This window comes from Phalacrocorax carbo, chromosome 11 (assembly GCF_963921805.1).
Source record: "Phalacrocorax carbo chromosome 11, bPhaCar2.1, whole genome shotgun sequence".
Lineage (NCBI taxonomy): Eukaryota > Metazoa > Chordata > Aves > Suliformes > Phalacrocoracidae > Phalacrocorax > Phalacrocorax carbo.
The window spans coordinates 14,335,260-14,357,319 of record NC_087523.1 but is presented as its reverse complement, the minus strand read 5'-3'; the positions used below and the strand labels follow the sequence as shown (position 1 = coordinate 14,357,319).

Below are 22,060 nucleotides of genomic sequence, written 5' to 3'. Positions count from 1 at the left end.
AAGAACCTTGAATCAGTTATCTGCACCCATTTTTCATCCACTTACACCCATCTGAATCAATAGTAATCTCCTCTCCAGTTCTACTACAGAACTCAGGTTGAAAGATGGAGAATGTGACCTCTGGAACTGTGCTGAAATTGTGTTGCCTTTGTTTCGCATAGTTAAGATGAGCTCTGCGTCCTTCTGTGTGGCTTCTCTTGCCACCATGCCACCTGTGCTAGGTTGCTTCATGAGCCACGCTTAGCCGAGAGTGGGTGCCGAGCAGGGAGGGAGCTGGTTCCTAACCTCCCTCCCCGGCTGTTATACTTCGAGCCTGCTGTAGCACAAAATGTTTTAAATTCAGTTGCTACGCTTGGCATTCAAACGGATTTTGAGCCTGAGGCCTAGGAGCAGTTTTCTGCCACCTTCCAGCAGCGCCCACAGAGAGACGCGCTCCGCATCCCTGGCTCTCCGAGGAGAGCTCGGTTCTGCCTCTGCACACCCTCCTGCTGCGGCCTGGCAAGCTGCCCGGCAGCATCGCTGACTCCCCCGATGGCTCCACTTTGTTCTTGCGCTTGAGTGTTTTGTGTGCAACTGAGGTACATTCAGTGTGATTTTGAGACGGCAGAATTTTCTTAGTTTTTATTTGTACATCTCTTTCCGCTGTTCTACATGGAGTTGCCCACACAACTTTTTCCCCTCGTTGGTCCTTGCTTTCATTCCTGAAATAGGCCAGGAATCACCCTCTGGCTTTTCTACCTGAACAAGAAATTGGTAGCTGTTTGGCTTTACTCAAAACATATTATTTTCCTGATGCATTGTCATTTTCAGAGTAGCTGCATAAATAATATTTTAAAAACAAAATGGCAGTAATTGCTTGTGTTATTTATATTTTTAGAGTAAAAATAATTATAACTTTTACTAGGAATAGTTCTTAAATAAATATATGTATTAATAATTAATTACTCAGTGGGAACTAACTGCCTGTCACAGTGATGTGCAGCATGAGGCACTGCTTTGAGTGTAATAAATTGCAGGCTGTTCCCATAAACATATGTTGAAATCATAGGCACTGACTAATGAAAATCATGGATCATAAAGAGCAGTATGGCAGAAGTTCTGCAAAACAACCTTAATGTATCACAGATTCTGACTTGGCAATTACAAAACACGTAGCTGCAGTGGAACAGATTCCCAACTGGCATAACTTGCTGTAATGTCATCAAAGCTGATAACCACCAGTTTAGAATTTGGGTGAAGATTATGAAGTTCGGGTCTTGTATTTCAACGTGCTTTGAGGTGCTTTCTGCAGGGGCTTCTAGATTTGGGTGCTCAGCTGTTTTCAGTGCTGTTGCTTTCAATGCTCACCTTTTGACTTCGCACTGAGTTGGAATAGTTGAATTATGTTCAGCTGCAGCTGGGGGACTGTCTGGGCTTTGCTTCTCAGCTTTGCCAAGCACGGGGGCCACAACAGCAGTGTCAATCTACCTGGAATCCCAGAATGTGTTAGTGAAAGATCTGAATTTCTTTCACAGGGGCTTGGTTATGGGCTTTGTCTGCTTCAGAACAGGATTCTGTTTACTGGGTATCTGGCACTCCTCCTGTCCTACGTAGGTAAAAATTAAGACTAAAGAGGACTACGACAGAAGTATTGCCATCCAGGACTGCTTCACTCAACAGAGCCTTTTTTCAATGAACATGAGCAGAGTCAGACTTTAATTTAGTGAGAACACAGCCGGGGATGATGCAAAGGGAGGAAGGTAACAGTGAGACTGTGAGAAGCCGATGACATTACTTGTCAATCTTCATAATTTCACTCTATTTATAATACTAGGTTGCTGCAGGGTCGCATGTGTATTGAGAATCTTTATGCTCAGAGTGAGGACCAAAAACTTTTCTGTAGGAGGGTCATAGTTGAGCAGCTATTCTTAAAACAGTAACAGTTTAAGCGCTTGCTGCTTGTACTGCACAGTTAACTGGAAATGTAATACTTCTGCGTCTCATGCTTTAGGGCTAAAAGTTCATACCGGAGTGCAGAACCAGTGTTCCAGTTATTCCAGTTAGTGTCTCTGAGCCTTTCCATGAATGTCCAGACAACCTGTGATTGGTGATTGTCTAGTCTGATGGAGTACATACCAATTTGGTTTTGGATATCAGGGAAAAATAAACCTGTAGCACAGCTCATGTTTAGAAATGCATTCCCACCTGTGAAAGGGACTGGGTGCAAAGGACAAATAAATGCACACATAAGGATTTTATGTGTGAAGGGAGATAAAGCTGATCATGAACATTTGTAGATGTATGAGTTAAGACAGCAATGATAATATATCCTAAATCATCAAGATTAAGAAAATTGCTCAGTTACACCTTGGGGTCTGCAAACTCCCCAGCTAATCTGAGACTGATAGCTCTCCCACACTGCAGCAGCACTCCCAGTCAGTCAGTACTTATCTGCCTTTCAAGCCTTCCTTATGAGTTATCACTGCTGTCCTTTATTGCTTAGGCAAATGACAAATTGAGGCTTCTGTTTTTCTGCCAAACCCAATTTATTTTGTTGTCTTTCACTTCTCTGACCCTGTCTATCTTGACTAGCTCTTGCTTTCAGCCTGTACTGTAGACCATAGCATTCTGGAGTAAAGGCTGTCATTGCAAAGATGGTCTGGGGATGGAATTCCCAGGTATGGCCATTATAGAAACCAAAAAAACCCCATTTTGCTTGGTTTGCATTGAGGCTAAAAGTCTAGTCTCTTGGTTAAAATGAACAAGGAGTATTTCGGTAAGGAAAAACCAAACAAAACCAAACCTTCTATATGTAAGGCTAGGACAAAAGCCAGGCAAAATTTCCATTCACTTTGGAAGACAAAAAAATTTTGTGCTGCATTTGCATCTTGTGTGGTGACAGTTTTCTCATCTGTAAATGCTGCAGCATGCATTAGCTTACATGGGTTCCTGTTATTTTACACTGGAAAGGACTCGATCTCCCTCCTTCACACCCAGGTGCTTAATGAAGAGTAAGTAGAGGATATGTGGGATTGTAAGAGACTCCTCTGCATTCCATTTTGAAATGTTCCAGTTTTTCCTCCTTTCTGCTTTGAACAAATGGGCCATACTGACAAAAAATCCGAACTGCTTATATTTTTATATTTAAAGGACTCTAAGCGCTAGTAATAAGATTTTTCCCCTAAAACTGAAGAATGGTATTACTGAGAAGCAGCCATATGACCAAATTTTGTATTAGTGACTCTTATATAAACCCGATATTCAGAGCTCCAAAAGAACAAAAATATAATCTGTCAGTATTCTGTCAAGATTCAAAATTACAAGGGATATCAATCCTAATGCTTCATGAACTGATTTCTTGCTAGGATTATGAAGATATCCTGCGATGTAACTTAGTGCAACTGGCCCAATAAGCTACTTTTCCTTCCTGGTCATTAGAAATTGTAGGTGTGGGCCATTGCCAGAGGTAGGCTGCTAGATCTGATTAAGTAAGTTTTTTCTTCAGCAAGGTAGTCTCTAAACTCTTGAACACTAAAATTTTTACCAGATTATTAAAAACAAACAAAGCAATTTTTTAGGTTCTGTTCTGTAAAGTAGTTTTATTTTTGAACTTTCACTTCTGCAAGCATTATGGGTTTATGCATTAGTGGTAAAAGATCTGTCTTTCTTTTGAAGAAAATGGTAACAAAACTGCTGGTTTGTGTAAGTTATATTCAGAGCACAATGGGCAGGCACTCTGGCCTTGGAAGTGAGGTGGTATGGGGTTGTTTCTGTTTAGACTATTTGCATCAAGTTTCTACTTAAAATGCTTCAGGTGGGGAGCGAATGCAGTGTGGGAGTCACATTGGCTATTAAAGATGTCTAGAGACAGTCATTAGTGAACTCCCCCAAAAAATCCTGGTAGGAATTCAAGTGAGTGGTGCTCGTTAGCTAGATAAATCTCTGGTGATTTCATCCAGAAATGACTGCTGCAAGCCAGAGGCAGAGCAGAAGCTGAATGAGGCACTCCAGAAGGGGATGGTTGGATCTCAGCCCTGCTGGTTGCCCTACATCTGGTCATTGACTCAGCCAGAGGGGTGGCAGTGATGGAAAAGGGTAGCACCCTAAAGTGAAAAGAGACAGGGAGGCTATTGCAGCTGGAAAGCTTAGAGTGGAAAGAAAGTAATATCTCAGCTGTAATGAGAAAGGAGAGAGGCTGCTAAAAGACAGTGTTGTCTCATTTGTGTGGAAAAGCTACTGCAGGAAAATGCCTAGGCATACCCACAAAAATCCAGCCTGTGATATATACATGTGTATCTCTCTGTAGCGATACACACACACGCACGCACACACCTGTGCATACAGCCTGTAAGCTTGAATAATTTCATTGGAAAGGAGACTAGTTCATGAATGATATTTAGTTCATCATAGAATCATTAAGGTTGGAAAAGACCTCTAGGATCATCAAGTCCAACCATCAACGCAACACCCCCAGGCCTCCTAAACCATGTCCCTAAGTGCCACGTCTGCATGTTTTTTGCACACCTCCAGGGATGGTGACTCCCCCACCTCTCTGGGCAGCCTGGTCCAAAGCCTGACCACTCTGTCAGTAAAGACATTCTTCCTAATATCCGACCGAAACCTCCCCTGGTGCAACTTGAGGCCATTTCCTCTCATCCTATCACTAATTACCTCACTAGAAGCTCCTTTCAGGTAGTTGTAGAGAGCGATAAGGTCACTTCACTTCAGTGTGCGTATATGCCCAGTTTGTACGTGTTGGCATCTCTGAGCCCTGACAGGAGGAGAAAGCAGCATAAGGTCTTCTCTGCATGACTCATCTTTCTTTAGTGCATTTAAATGCCTACAACTCTTTTCATGGCCCACTGAGAAATAATTCTTCCCTGTCTTTTCCCAGCCACAAGAACAAAGTAGCTAAGAAATGCAGAATAAATATGCTCAGTTGTATTAAGAACTGACATGTTGCCAATCTGTGACTTCGGTATGTAAGCAACAATGTAACAAAATTAGTACTTTAACTTAGTTAAAACAGTGTACTATCAGCCATGTGTCCCTCAATTTTTCTTATAATTTAGTTTTGGTTTCTGAATGAGTTGTGCACAGTGGTGTTTTCAAGTTTCGAGCTTATTAACATTCTTTCTTTAAGTTCTTTCTTCAAAAGCTGATGGAAAAATTTGGGCTACTATACGAGGTTTTCTTTTAGTTGTGAATTTATACAACAGTATGGTGTCATAAACAGGATTATGAAGAAACAGAGGATCTGGTAGTTTGGCGGTTAATTGCTGGTGACTTCTGACTTGCTTCCATTAAGCTCATTGGAAACACAGAATTGCTTGTGCCTCAGTGAAGAAAGAGACCCTTACTGTGAGTTCATACTCATATTCTACATATTTTAGAAAAAAAAGGTAACTTTTAATTAGGTTCATTTTTGTTGTTGAAGATTTAAGATTCTGGTTTCCTCAGCAGACATCGCTGATGAATGTTTTTCAGTTGCAGCCATGTGTAAAAACAGATCTGCTTGGACTGAACTTCAGCAAGGGCAGGAAGCAGGGATTTAACGTTTTTAGTTCTCATTCTGTAAACCTGTGGTTGATTGGAAATTACTTTTATTTGTAGGGATATTTTATTATAATGCACTCTTTGAAGTAAATGGCAAATTTAAGTGGGAATAGTTTTAGTTTATTTTAAGGAACTGTGGTTTTATGTTCTTTACGGTTTAATTGCATTAAAATAGTCTTTTAAAACATATAGATTTAGATCATATGAAAGAGTAAGTTACGATCCCTTCTTCTTGCCCTTGTCAGGGTGAAGCATGCTCCAAAGTCCAAAAAGTTTGTTGGGAAGGACTCTCACTGGTTTCAGAAACTGAGAATGCTCTTGTGATGCTGGACTTTTCCAGCATGTTGTTCTGCTCTCGTATTTTGTTCTAGGTATCTGAGTCATATTCATAGAGAGTTGGAATGCCTCAAGTTCAAATGGGTTACAAGCTACTTACTCAATTGCTTTATTGTCAGTAGGTCATGAGGTTAAAATCCCAAATGACAAATGAAAACACTGTGCAGGCTTACTATTTGGGGCAAACCTTTGAACTACATGCCTAAATATCTTTTCTACAGAAAAATGGTAGGGACTTAGCTTAAAAAAAAAAAAAAAAGTGGTTGGAATGTTAAAAATGCCCTTTATTCTTTCTGCTGAGCAATATCTAAATAGACTGAGCTCCAGAGTTCATCTGTGCGTAGTGATTCCCCATCTGAATGTCTTAGTAGGAACATTGATAAGCTCCTTACTCTTGCAGTATTAACTTTGTTCACCCTTGTTTAAGTTTTTGTGTAAAAACTACATTTTAAGCTTGACATTGAGCTAATAAAGGCATGAAAATAAACTTGTAATACTGTATAATAATAAGCTCTAATGGAAATATGCATCTCTCTACTTTTTAAGGAAAAAAAAATACATTGCCTGATGGGTGGTATAAGCTGACCTATTTAACTGTTCCATCAGATAATGGATTTGGAATCAAAGAGAAATCGCCCTCTAGGACAATCCTCTAAACTCTCTAGGGTGAAATTCTCTGTGAAATTGAGACTTTGCAGGACTATGGCCTTAATCTTCCCATAGTTCTGTATTTTCTGATTAATGTCTGAAAGGTATTTAGATCATCTCCTGACAAATCTCTGTTTTACATTAATGTATATTGCCTTTAACTGCTGTGGTCCATCTTTCATCATTGCCTGTCTCATATAACTGTTCATATTATAATCAGAGAAAGAGCAGGAATAGGCAGGATTATTTTTTTTTAATCAGGGTAGACTAAATAATAATGCTACCCTACTTTACTTTAAAAAATTCTGTATGTCTTTTGTGGCAAGCCATAGACTTACAGAGCAGTAGATCTTGGCAGAATAAATGAAAGACTAGTCAGGTTTATTTGTATTATGTTGTAAGATTGCAGAAGATTAAAGATACATCCCATTTCTGGTCATATATCTAAGTTTTAAAGTTAGGCCAAAGAAACCATGCTTTTTTTCCTCAGGTAGGATGCTTGATCCAAGTAACAAAAGCATCAGCACCCTTTTTATCCACATTTCCAGCACTATGTCAATCACGGGAATGAAGTGTATCCTTTGTGAAGTGAGCCACAGTCTGCCTTATGGTTATCCTGTAACCTGTCCTAGCACGCCCTTGCTAAAGGTCTCTCTAATCATGCCACCCTGTTCAAATATTTCCCCTAGTTTCTGGTTGTGTTATGTATCATATTCAACTTTACAATTAAAAACCTACCTCTATATATTTGACCTTGCCTCAGATCTTCCATTGGTGAAAGTTTCCACAACTCCATTGAAATTAAAATAAAGATAAGAAAAAGAATAAAATGATATAAATATATATGGAAAAAATTCTGACATCCCATTAGAAAAAAACCAACCTTAAATCTTATTTCTCAGTTACATTCAGAAAGTATACTTCATAGCAATGATAAAAGTACTCTTCCTTCTTCTGCTGTTTGATTAACGGGCACAGAAGTTTTCATGAGGATTCCCTTTGCAAGGAATGCTCTAGAATTTATTAACCACATATTTTCTTCTTTTCCACTTTAATTTTTATCACTGCATTATTAACTGCATCTATGGAATGCTGTTTATGCAAGTAGGTGAGTTGTAAGTAATGCAAACACTGTGCATGGGACTGGCAGTTTGTTCAGTAGTGTTAGGAACTCAACCAGTGGAGCTGCATCTAAGTCACAGAGAGTCAAGACAGTGTTTGATGGTACACAACAGCAGATGTGTAATCCATAAATAAATATTGTAAGCTGTGTGAATAATCATATAATGGGAAGGAGAGGGGTTCTCTGTCATTATCTCCACACTTGGTTATATAAACACTACACAAGTGCAAAAATATGCTTAAACCCAATGGGCTTCCTGCCAGTTAATTTACTATTTCCCTTTATGCAGTCTTGTATACCTTATTACTCTACTGGAACTCCCACTGTCATGTGTCTTCACTGACACATGTTTGTGAAGGCAAGGAATATATTATCATGAAGGGTAATTATGGTTAATACTCCATTTTTTAGTACTCTGTTTCATAAGGTAGAATAGAGTCTTGTAAAATGTTTTCACCCTTCATCATCTGAGCTCTAGAAGATGCCTAGGAAAGCTGTGTGAATTTGAACCATGGAGCATAAAAACAGATATATATTTGTGCATTTTTTTCCTGTTCTCTATAATTTAGCATTTCTGTTCAATTTGTACAAGTCACAAATGCAGACCTAGGATCATGAAACTTCAAACACACATGATGTATCACCAATGATATAAGAGACTGAAAGGATAGAAATGTGTAGTTTTTCTCTTTTTTCTCACTTCTGCTTGAGTAAAGTATTAGGAACTCCCACGAACTGAATGTTTGTAAAGATGCAGCCTTGAAATATTCACATCAATAACAGAGGCAGTCATTTTCTTTCTGCCAAAATCTGCAGACTATGACAAAAACAGAAGATTGCTGAGAAATACCCTGGGAGTGCAGAAGACAACCTCTAGGAAGCTGCCTCTACTACATGCCAGGCTGAATTAAAAAACATAATATTCCTGTAATGGCTATTGGATACAGACTATCAGATATGCCTCCAGTGATTTTTTTGGTACTATATTAAAAATAATGAAACAGAGACAACATAGCTTGTAACTGCAAGAGGAATTGACTTGATTGCAGTAAAGGTATTTTAAAAAAATTCTTCTCCCTGATTTAGGACTTGAATTTTCACTTAAATCTGCACCTGGTGTGCGTTGGAGGACTACTACTGTTTTCCTTGGTGTGTAGATAAAAGCCTTCATGATTTGTTTGTAGCTGTAAGGAGTAACTATGTGTAGCCAAACAGAACTGACAATGCTTTAGTCACAAATTACCACTTCATACAGGTGCTAGTATAAAGCGACTGTGCTTTTTACCAGGAGAGGGGTAGAGGGAATCTCTAGAGAGCTGTTGATGACCTTCAGTGTGAAACCATCCTTCTGTCAACCTGTGGGAAACTGTCTAACTAAAGCTCTAAGATGTCCTATCAGGTCTCACAGAAGCCTTGTATGAATTAGTTTGTGTCATTCTTTGCAATAACCTCATTTTACAGTTTAATGGTGTAGGGTAAAATACCATTTGGAATAAACAATTTAGCTGACCACTTTCTGCCAGAGATCAGATATAATGGCAGCTTCTGAACCTACATAGCCAGAATTCACACCAAATAAGTAAACACTGCAAGTGTTCTTTTGAGTAATATGTAGAAAGACTAAATTAACATTACACTTGCGTGTGTTTCACACTCTCTTAAAAAAATTTTTAACTGTGATTTAAATAGTTGATATTAAACTTACATTGGGAAAAGAGTTTTGAAGAATAGAAGTGTGTCAGTTAGAAATCCTTGATGAGATGTTAGATGTACAGAGGCTTGTAAATGGGTGGCAAGTCACATTCTATAGCCTTACGTTATGAATAGCCCAATTGTAAGTAATCCAAATTTCAAAGCACAGACTGGCCTGAGGAGGTGTGTACAAGTGATTAGAATTTCAAAGAGCTCAGAATAAACACCAGCTCTTTGATGGGATAATTTATGCATGAAGTGGCAGGAAGAGCTGTCTGAGTTGTTCTTGGAAAGTTCACACGGAGCAGAGTTAAGGCCTTAAAAATAAGTTTTGATATTTGATTACTGGCAATGGGAATGCAGCATGAGACCTTTACCGAGTTAAGGCACCGGCCAAGGTTCCCTCATGAAGAATGTACCAAAGGCTGTTCGTACCTTAAGGTTTGTGCAAAAAGAGGACAAGTAGCACCAAAGAAAATAATGCATTATTAGTTCAGTAAAATTTAAGTATAATCATGCCCCTTGAGGAAGAAGTTTTTTATGCAGTACTAAAACATTAGCTGTAAAAAGGAGTTTCCATTTGTCTATTTGAATGAGGAAAAGAAAAGGTTGGGGTGCTCTGTTCCTCAGTCTACTTTTGGGATACCTCCTGGTTTTAATTGATTTTCTGTCTGTATGTCAAGTTACACTTTCAGATTGGAGGATGCAAAAGGGTATATCTGATAATTACAAAGCACTGGCTAACATATTTTCAGCTGTTTTATGTCTGTCTGGTCTTATCCATGTTTTCAAGACGTTGAACACCATATTGGAAAACAAGTGCTCAGATATCAAAATGTTGTAGAAAATTTAGAACTTACATGACTTTGACCTCAAGTTTTTAGTCAGGTTGGGACTATGCTGTGTAATCAAGTGGTGAGTGAGTTTTAGACAGGGCTGTATAGTGTTCTTACAGGCTTTGAAATCAAATTTCATACTTCATCTCCCAAGAATACCAGTGATACAGGTTTGAGAGCTGAATGTACTGAGTGACGTTCACATCTGCCTTTTCAACTTTGAGGAGTAAGTATCGTCAGAGACAATGCTAATTCTGCCGAAATAATGGTTTACTCCAGTATTGTATCTTTTTCCTTCAGTGCTTTTTAGTAAGATGAAAAGCTGCTCATTTTTCCTGAAATAAATTTACAAAAACAATGTAAAAATAATATTAGAATTTATATTATTCATATATGTTTCTATATTGAGCAGCATTTACACAAGTAATCTATCAAGTCCAACCAGCGATCAAAGTACAATGGATTCAGTAATTTATACTGTCCTTAGAAGAAGTGTATTTCCATTTGAAAAGGACATCTTTGCTCTTGGTAGACACTGCAAGTAGTGTTGGAATCATTACACCTTTGTAACTGGTAACCCTCAAAGCAGTTTGATATCAATGCAAAGGAACTGGTGCCCATCCAACAGAGAGAAGAATATGTAGCCCTGTGGGAAGGTATTCAAAGCCATTGCCAAAGAAAGGACAGAAAACCCATGCTCAGAGTGACATTCATCCCTGTGTGAATCCAGTCCCTGGGAGTTGCGCAGTGCTCCATTCCTGTCTCTTAGAAGTTTCAGAAGATGAACAAATGCAGTTACTTCTGTGTGCTTTCTCAATATGTTTTTTACTACAACTTTGGTTTCGTGCTACCTAATGAAATTCATATACAGTGTATACGTAAGTGTGGGTAATGGATGCAACATAGCCAAATACAGGACCAAACCAGCAAAGGTGGTTGTGACTATGCAAGCATCCAGTAAGGATTCTGTAGTGTAACATTTTAGAACACTTTTATCTGAGACAGCTAGCAACTCTGTAAGTCATCACAGTTCCTGAAGAGATGCTTTACTATTGCATTCAAGAGTGGTTACCAATTTCTCCTCCCATGGGCACTTCTGCAAGACAAATAAATTTGAAAGTAAACTCTGGTTATATTTGATCTTCTGTTCTTTGTTACTGTAACAAAATTTTCTGAACTTTAAAATCTCATATCGCTCTTCTGAACGTCAGATTTCAACCCAGAAAAAGTGTTGTATTTTCTTTGGAGGAAGCTTATGTGTCAGCAGAAGCAAAAAGGCAGATTATCATTTTAGCAGGCAGATTAAAAGACTTGACTGACTAATATACTCGTCTAACAGTGATAACATTTTCTTATTTGTAGACCAGCCTTTCCAGAATGCAAAAAAGGGAGAATCCGTAGAAAACTAACAAACAAGCTAAAACAAACAATGCTTTCAGCTATGGAGCTCACTGCTACAGGATATTACCCAAGTTAATAAGTTAATACTTTTATATATTTATACATTAAACCCTAAATAACCAGAGCACAGTAAAATAATATTTTGTTTAGTTTTGTCTGCTGTATTAATCTTCATGAATCACAATCTGTGAGCAAGTCAGCCAATAATTTTTCAGTGTAGAATTCTTTCTCTTTCCTTTTATGTTTCAAGAACTGAATAATGGTAAAGTAATGGGACAATGGCCATCTCATGCAATAAGACACCTGTGTTCCTACATTAGAAGTAGGAATTTCCCTTACATGAAAGACCAACCTTTGAAGACAAATTTATCATGGATATTAATCCACTCAGTGAAGCTCAGATATGCTTGCTTACTAATAATCGATAATTTGACCTTCAAATTTCTTATTTAGATTCCTTTGTTTTCATGCCAGTGTGTAGGAGAATTAAATGCATAAAGTTGAAGAGCCTGGGCTTTTTAATTAATCAACATTTAAATCTATGTATTATGCACAGAGATATGTCAGAGGAATTCCAGGACACACTTATCTTCACAAAGCAAGCCCTGTGTCTTTGATGGAGATGAACCAACACGTGTTTATGTCTTAATAAAATTCTTTTTGTCAGCTCTCTAACTGATGAATAATTTAGGCCTTGAAGAGTACAAGTCAAATGATTGCTGTGAACTGATTCAGAAAAATGGAAACACAACCAGCCCTTCAGACACGGAACCTGAGTGGGTGTGAGTGCAGGGGTAGCCATTTCAAAGACGGAGGTTGACATATTTTTAGACAAAAGGTCAGTGGGTTTTGAATCAAGGCAGGAATCATGTTGCATGTGGACATCGAAACATCAATTGGCTGGGTTTTAGCTTTTAGAAATTTTATTTCTATGCTCCTTTGCATCCTCTTTTCTTGCAGAATGCCATTTATTAGAAGATTCTCCAGTCAGAGGACAGAAGATTTTGTGTCATCATCTTGAACTTGCATACTGAGAGTTTTGCCTTTCACAATAGCTTTTAATTCCCTCTGATTCATTTATCCATTCCTCCACAGGCAGAATCCATCAACTCTGTAGCACAAGCATGTGTGCCATGTATGCTGACCTGACACTACCTTTGCATGTACGTTTCTAAATCATAGTGGGGGCTTAAGAAAGAGTTGAGATGGGGTATCTGCAAGAATTCCCCCATGCCAAAAATGTTCAGAACCAAGCTCATAATCCTCTTGGTTCCTACAGAATTCTGCTTGAAGCCACTGAATATTTGTGCTGTTCTCTGGGTAAAACAATTATAGGTGGATACACATATATACATACATATACATATAAAATCTGCAAGAGTGAGTAGAAATGACAGGCTTTTTCCTGGAAATGTTATGGAGAAGTTGAGAAGGATGGGTTGAAAAATCACTTCTAAAATAGAGGCATCTGAACAGAAAGCTTAGAGCTTGGATTTGAATGTTTGGATTAGCAGGCAGGTATTTTCAGACATTGTTGATGGATCTTCCCTTTCACAGTGACAATAACAGAAGAGAAGAATGTTCAGAACTTGTGGGATTGGTACCTAAATGTTCAAAGGGTCATTTAAGCATCTAGACTTCTCATTAATAGACTCCTGTTGCATATATTATAATCACCTAACCAAGTACAAGATTTCTCAGAGGTGTCCTACATGCCTGCCCTCTCTATGAAGATCTATCTAGAAATAAGTGGTTCATCAAGCAAACGGCTTTCTTGAAACCCTTGAGAGATTTGATAGAAATGGGAGAATAAAGGCCCTGTTCAATGGCTATTGAAAGTTACAGACCATAGGTATTGTGAGGTGAAGTGAGAGGATGAATATATGCAGTCCTTATTAAGTATTCTGGATAACTTATAATTGTTAATGCTTCCAGCAGTCAGGTCTGACACTGAGCTTTGAAGCCATCTTATAAATGGAAGTTGCAGGACCATTTGCTTTTTGGAAACATCCTTTTACCATCTTGGTGGTTGTTTTTGTTGGGTTTTTGGTGGTGGTTGTTTTTTTGTTCTGTGTTTTGTTTGTTTGTTTGTTTTTTCTTTTTCTTTCAATATTAGGGTGACAAATCATTCATAGGTGGCTGTTATGGAAATACCTGATTTCTGTATGGAACTATAACGTCATGTTCAAACTGACCTTTTAAAACCAAACCCTGAAAATATTATGTATTAGGAGTCATGCACTAAAGAGAAAATCCTGGATACTACAAGCAGTAGTGTCTATCTTTGCTATTACAGCTTACCTTTATAAAATCAACAGCTTTTCTTGCTCTTGTGGGTGAGATAGGTCATTTTACAGGAACAGAAAAGCATTGAATACTTAGTTGCCAAAATTGTGTTCAATAGAACCAAAGTATCATGATCAGTTTCTTGTTTGACAGAAGGGAGGAGTTGTCCTACTTTTGGTGCCTAGTAGAATCTCGTTTAATGGACCATAGAGGCCATTTTACACATCCTGCAGCCCAGCAATAAGAAAGATAACCGTCTGTATAATTTACAGGGTGAGATTGTTGACACATTGATCTTATTTCGTAATCTTTAATAGACTGTTCCAAATTTCATTTGACTTTTATATCCTCTTACCTGTGGACACTGTTCCTCAAATAATGGCAACATTGTCACCCTACAACATCTGTGTGTATTGCCAAATGCTAAACTAAAATCACCGCATTAAATATTCTCTTTTTTTTGTATTATTGTTGCATTTAATACTACCACTCATTTAAAAAGACAATAAAACATGCAACTGCTAGGTTCAGCTATGTTTTAATACTTAACACTACAGTATAATTGTGTTTTAGAATGTTGTGCAGAATGTAATGAGTAAAAAGATCTATTGTATAGCAGCTAATCATGCAGATATAACAAAAGTCTATTTCCCTTGGGTTCAATACACACACTTTTTTTCTTGATATTGCAGCAAAGAAAGTAATTAACAGTTAATTACTGTAATGGACCAACACTAAACCTATACAGTATCAAATTAATATTTTAAACAACTGTCTTGATATGAAGATCTGGGTTTTTTTAAGAAAATACAGTAAATCATTTGGTTTTGAGAGAATTATCATAGTAGTACTGAACTATAGAGAATGAATGTGATATCCAGTTGTACTAAACTAGATCAATGAACAGTAAACACCATAATATTTTTTAATGTCTATTGCCCCCCAAACTTCATTATAAACAGATTGTTTTTATGATAATTTATAATATAAATAATAATATCTAATTTATAATTATATATAATTTATAATAATAATTTTTCTACCTCCTCTGACGGCAGAAAAATACATGATGCCCAATTGCACTCCTGAATATTGGGAACAATTGGCTCCTGAATTGATGATAACATTATCTTAATAGCAAGTTCTGTTTTCTAGCTTGTTCCAGTGAGATGTTGCAAAATCTAGGGAACTTTGCCACAGAATGCAGGTGTTTTAAAGTTCTCATGTCTCACAACAGTGGAGTTAGGAATCAATGTAGATGCACGAGGTAAGTGAACTAGGTCTGCCTCAGATTCTGGCTGGGGTGCAATTTCCTGGGAGGCTTCATGGCCGTGTCCTTGTCACAGAAAGTGTTCAAGCTGAAAATAATTGTCTACTTTTTTTGTAAGATCAAGGTGGATCCAAACTTGCCCTACTTCCATGTTTGTTATAAAATCAGCAAATTCAGGAATTAATATTTTCTATGCCTTTAAAGTCTTTAACCACACAAGCCTAAGGGTATGCAGAATGCTAATCTTTACATACCTATATAGTAATGGGACCTTATACACATGCACACCCTTTGCCTTTAATAATAGTCATGGTAGATATTGATTTGCAGTCTAGTACTAGTGTCCACACGGAAATCAGCCTTAACTTGAACTAGAGTTAAAGAAATGGTCCATAATTTTGCAGCTCCAAAGAACACCCTTTATTTTATGGGAGGGGCATGGGAGGACAGGAATTATAAAATTTGATGCAAAACTTAGCTGGAAGTGTCTCAAAGCTTGTACAAGCGCTGTTCACATTTACTTAATAGGCTATTTTTCATATTCAAAGAGGAGGTACAAAATAATGACTAATAAACTATTTTATTTGGTTTAATAAATCTTTAGGTTAATTTTCATATTTGGAAGATGTTTCTAACATTAGAACCAATATATTTTCTAGAAAGTACTCTTAACAGAATGATTTGACAATGTTGATTAAACCTTCACTGTTTGGACAAATAACAAAAAATTAAATTTTTAAATTCATCAGTTGAGTAAGGCACTTTAATATCCCTTTCTTCACAAAATATTATGTACTTCAAATCACTTGAAGCATTTTTCTAAGGACAGGGAATTGCTTTCACTCTTTTTCCATAAGAAAACATAAAATGACATAACCTGAGTAATATTTATTGGTTTTTTTTTTTTCAGTTTAGCCATGAAAAGCACTTAAAAGTATGAATTAAAAGCAGTTGGTGGTTCTTCAGCCGAATAGTAAACTAGAACCCTCATTTTAAGTAATTATGGAATTTCTCAAATGAAGCGAGTTTCAGGACTAAAAATTCCAATTAATAACCTATCCTAACGTTTTTCCCCCTTTTCAGTAGGCTTTTTGCCTCTTCTGTCAAAAAGCATCATCTACTCTTGCTCTCCAGTCTCACAGACATGCTCTGAGTTTTCCCTGGCCAGCATTTCTCTCTGTAATGATAATACGGCTAATAAGTCTTGGAATTAAAGTTGTGGATTCATAACATATTTGGGAAAAAATTCTGGGTTAGAATGTTCTTTATTGTAGATAATCACTTAATAAGTAATTCTGCCACCACTGCAGGTCTGCATAATTAGATGCACACAAAGCGCTTTTTTTTTTATTCTTTGCATAGAGATGTTTCTGCATTGGTTCAGTCTTGATGGTACCACAGGAAAGGAAGACTGAGAGGACCTGGTATTATTTAATAAATAAAATATATGTTTGAGCAAGTACTGTAGAGGAAAGGATTAGTAATTCAGAAGATGGTATTTCAGGCCATAAGAAGGATAAAGAATAACATAACAAGGAAATATTTTATCTCCTTGAGAAGGTTGACAATCTGGACAATCACCACAGAAGATCAAACATGAAAATAACTGGTTTTCCAGAGTATGCTGAAGGGTCTGAATTTATAAAGTGCATTAACTTTTTTTTTAAAGATCTGTCTGCAAGACACAATTCATATTTTCCAAGTTACAGAAAAAGCTCACCGACCTTGGAAATGGTATGAAAGCAAGACCACTTCATGTGAAATGCTTTAGTTATTGAGATAGGAAATATGTATGAAAAATGGCCTGTGGGTGAAGGGAAATTCTATGAGGAAAAAACAGGGAGAGAAGCATAAAAATCATCTGTTGAAATGCCTAGAGGGTAAAGAAATCTTTAGGTCCCTAAAACTTGAGTGCTCTGACATGCCTGGTAATACCTGCCTACAGTGAGGATGGATTATGAAGGTCTGAGGCTTTTTACATCTACCGGAAATACAAATGAACTGAAGGATAGCTAAAGCATTATTATTTAAGGCTGGATTCATCCCATTTTTAGACTCTGTGGAAGGATTCTGTGAATATGAAAACCATAGGATACCCTCAGGGAGTTTATTCTTGTCCTATTTTATTGCACTCTTCCAATAGGAAGACTGTTGGATCCCTGGAGACTCTAGGGCTCATTCAAATATTGCTGAATTTTAGGATTTTCATCAGGTTTTCATTAGATAAGTGTAAATATAAATCACATTGCAAGATCTTTATTTAATTTTTCTTCCAAACAGGAGTCTCTGCTGCTGGTCCTGCAAAATTGATTCTTCTACCCTGAGGATGAGGATAGTATTAATTTTGCCTGTATGACTAATGGAAAACCTTGAACCAATTCTGCCCAGTTCTTTCATTTTTGTTTGGGTAGGTTGATTGCTAAGCTAGTTCAAAGTTGGACATGCAAATGTTTCCATTTTTTGGGACCTTGATTAGAGCTTTGTCGAGTCTGGCTAGATAGCTGTACAAATACCTCTAGCACACTCAACTGAGGACTAAACTTCTAAAAATGTGGAGCTCCCATTTCCACCCCTAAGCAAAATAATTACTCTCTCAACTGCAGAACATCCAGTAGCTCCAAATAGAAGAATGGATGATCAAAGTTTAGGGACTCTTGAAGAAATCTGTTTCATTCATCTGCTTAAGTGGGCATTTGCTAAAGGACAATTTCTGTGTGAAAACGACCTAGGCAGTTTTCGGTGTGGTGAGCCATGGGAAACTTTCACCCTTAAAAATTTGAATCTTGACCTCTCTACTGAGTCAACACTCACATTAACATCAGCAATAATTGATCACAAAATAAAATATGCAGACTGAAGCTCAAAGAGAACTTTCTGGACAAATGTGTCCACAAAAGTGCTCTACTATTTTGCAACTGATGTGCAAATCAGTCCTATTTAATTAGGTTTTCTTCACACGTTAAATGGTTTCATCCTAAGTGTCAGATAGCTTTTTGCATTAAACAAATGTAACTGTTTTGATGGAAAGCTTGTTAGAAAGAGAGTGCTCTTTGAAAAGGAACCACTGTGTGACTGTGGAAACTAGCTTGGAGCCACACAGAAAAACAGAAGCAGGAGCGAACAGTGATTAAAATAATATTAATGGGTAAGTTCTTATATGTGCCTGTCCCCAGCCTATTGCTTTCATTTTTATAAGAGCGGAAGAAATCTGACTCAGACAAGTATTAGTGCTTGCTAAACCTTTTTGTTCTAATGGAAGATGTATTCTGTGCATGCATGGGTTAATCTAGCCTCTAATACTGGAGGTGTGCCTTAACAAAAAAAAAGGCAAAAACCCCTCTAATGCATGTTGAAGTCAATGCATTGCACTGAGCGCATTGCATTTTGGGTCAGCAGCGTAACAATCGCTCGTTAAACTGATGTACAACTCACAGAGCTGTGACTTAAATTGCGTGCTAGGAAACTGATCAGAATGTTCTGCTGTAAGGGCAACAAAAGTTATTGACGGAATGGTATTCAGTATACATATTTATTTTGTCCTGAGGAAAAACATGATCTAAATAGTATTAAATTATTTTATCAAACTGTAGTTGCTCTAGGAAAGAATATGCTATTATTTATTTACCTTAAAGTATATTTTTAAGGCAGTTTCAATAAACTTAAAATATTTTGTTACAATAGAATTGTTAAAACTAATGAAAATGTGTCCTCTCTTAAATTGAAAGGAATGTCTTGAAAACAGTGGGAAAAGAAAAGAATGCTGTTGGAAATTGTCATTGTTCAAGAAATTATTATTATTTGTTGATAGTGATATAAAAAAAAGAGTATTTTAAAGAATTGTCATACGCTGTGATTTTACATAGCTTTGAATAACTAAAGTCTGTTGCACTGAGTATTAGACACTACAGATCTGTAGCCTGGCCCTGTAGAATCACCTTTGAAATGTCATGTTCTATCTTATTTTGTTGCAGACTGGGAGAAATAAGAAGATGCTATAGTGTTGACACATAGTCCCTAATATGCTGAGTGTACCAAAAAGGTAATAGCCCAACTACACATAGCAAAGAATGAGACAACTGGTGAGGAAGCTCGTGCTGAATGTGGTGAGCTAATATTAATAACTCAAACATTTTGAACAGGAAAGGTAATTACTGGTACCTGAATAAACTTGTATTCTCACTGAAATTTAAGTATATGGTTAAACCAAAAGGGCACAACATTTTGTGCCTCATAATCATTGTGTGGTTGCAAGGATATAAAAATTAAAGTGTATTAATGATACAGCTTTTATTCATTTGGGAAGGAAATTAACTGTGCTAACTAAAAGACGATAAGCCAAGTTTATAAAGGTATAATTCTGTCCATGATAAGGGTGCATTGGTTAAAAAATACAAATACATATATACTGCTAATTGAAAGAGGTTTTGTCTTCCAGAATCTGCCTGTGAGTCTCTAAGGTGGCATCCAGTGGAACAGAATTGCATTTTACCCATTTGAAAGCTGCATGCATGTAGTGGTGGAAGTATATAACCTAGAGTTTCTTGGTTTGTACCTATGTTTGAGTGCAGACAATACAATACCATGTTTTATTAAAACAATAACGTCTATTTTTCTAACTTTATTTCACCTCCGTAGAGATCAGTAGTCATTTAATTGGTTGACTCATGCCTTTCTAGGAAAGACAACTCAGTTTTTTCCTGTGTTGCAAAAGTCACAAGGGCTTTTGTGGAGGGGTCGCCAATTTTTGAGTCAATGAGAAATAACCTCCCTTCTGCTGCTGTATAGCAGGTAGAGTTGTGAGTCAATTTAGCAAATAGCACAGGCAGAAATGTCATAACTGAGTATGAAATTTTGCATGATCATAATGTCCTCATTAGCATTTGGACCATCTAGCATACAGATGCTAATCCTAAAATATCTTTTACAGTGTTTGCCTCATTTCTGACTTCTAGTAAACTGTAAATCCAATGAATTCATTGTGTTTATACAGTGGAGCTTTTTAGACTCAGTATATCCAATTACCAAAGAGAATGCAGTTGGGAAAACATTCATTAAAAAAATTAAGGTCTGTTATATTATGTTATTTCATGTCATGCTACCATCTGTAATATCACAGCATTCTGTGCAAAGAAACTGTTCTCAAATCACATTAGTATCTTGGCTTATCTATGTCTCTGCACTGAGAAAGCCAAGAAATAGAGAAAAGCTATGTCTCTGATGAAACTGCCTTATGTCTAATTAACTGTACATAAAATATGAGTTTCTAATATTGACAGTTCTACACAAACTTGAGGACAGTTGGCAAGAGTGTTCAGATCATCTCAATAGAAAAAAGGAATACATGGAACAAGATGGTCACTTAGCAAGCTAGTAGCCAAACTGTAAGGCTGTGTGAAAATTGGCATTTTGAAATACACCCAGTAAAAAAAATAATTGAGTAAGAGGACTATGTGGGTTACAAATATATGATCTTTGCAGAAGATGCTGCTCAGGAAGTATGTGTCTACATTGCCTTTTAGTTGAAATCTTAAATACTGTTTTTTCTAGAGGTTGAATTTTAGGTAGTAGGATATAGCAAACCAGGAGAGATTTTCAGTCAGATTTAATTATGCCGTTGTAGCATGACTGTTCTCCAACAGCAACAATCCTCATCATCTATCTCAAGCAAGGGGAAAAATTCTTCTGGCTACAATTGTCACTTAGAATAAAAGAGCAGACGGCGACCAAATGACGCTCTGTGGAAGCAGACATACATGCCAATTAAAAAGTGCACCTCTAGTTGTTTGTACTAGAACATTTGCAATGCCTCTTGTTTTAACTAAAAGTTTTAAGGTTAATTTGCAGTTAATTATGAGGGTATGAGAAATATTATGTTCTTAATGAGCCTTTTTGTGATGTCTTTCCAGTGCTGAGTTATAGTGTACATGTGGGTCTCGGATACTTATTGCTTATCAGAGGATGTAGCACTAATGAAAAAAGATTGGCTATGTTCTTGGTAAAACCCAAATGGCTGCAGCCTGGCTGCACCATGATTTTGCAGCCATGCTTAGATATGTGACTATGTTGAGGCCTCTTTGGCTGGGAGAGAAACACCCCTACTTAACAACACAACTACTCTGTTACTCTTTTTACATGAAGACTGGGAAGCAGGAGAGAACCAGGGTTGTTAATGGGGGAATTCCTACACCTCCAGTCTGGGCAGGGAGACAGAGGAAACCCAATGTCTGTATCTCATTGTCTCTCTTCCATAAATCCATCTCTGAAGGTTGATTATTTTAACGTCTTTGTAGCTATCCTGGAAAAGGAGCAAACACCTATGGCTGGTGTGCAATCTGTTTTCATTCAGGAATGACAGCCTAGCTTCCACTGCTCACTGAGCTAGGGGTAGTTAAGGCAAAGGAAAAACTCTCCTTCTGAAGCTTGCCTAAATAAATTGTTCATATTTTTCATCTGCACTGTAGACCCAAGACAAAACCTTGCTAGTGCTGAGAAAGGAACTTGTGAGTGTTGAGAGACTATCCCATGGTCTCCCATGGGTCATGACAGATACCACCGTGTCAGATGTTTACAAGTAGGATGGGCCAAACAAATTAAATATAACTAGGCAGTCTGTCACACACCTCTACCTTGCAGTTTCTGGAACAGATATAAAATGGCGTCTATCAGGCCAAAAGAAGGAGAGAAGGTCGAGTCAGATGTAAAGATAATTTATGATGTAGGCTTATCTTGCCATGCACGTTAATCATGCGATTCCTGCAAAAAAAAAAATTACTCTCTACTTTTATTGTCTAAGGGGTTAAAATTTCCTTCTCTTTCCCTTGTTTCCAGCCTTATTTTTCATCTAGATTGCAATCATTTTCAAACTATTGGGTTCTTTCTGTGGTATTTTTATGAAATGCAAATGCTGTATTGTTCTTTGTTCTGACAGGTCAT

The 22,060-nt window shown here is 37.3% G+C and overlaps 1 long non-coding RNA gene across 1 annotated transcript in view; it reads right to left on the bottom strand.

The window, feature by feature from the left end:
• Window positions 1-4,680: 4,680 nt before the first annotated feature.
• LOC135315311 (uncharacterized) overlaps window positions 4,681-22,060 on the bottom strand; it is a 30,485-nt gene continuing 13,105 nt past the window's right edge. Inside the window, exons 2-3 of the long non-coding RNA XR_010374748.1 lie at window positions 7,258-7,309; window positions 4,681-4,750 (exon numbers count right to left, since the gene is read on the bottom strand). This is a non-coding gene — a long non-coding RNA (uncharacterized LOC135315311). The remainder of the gene's footprint in view (window positions 4,751-7,257; window positions 7,310-22,060) is intronic.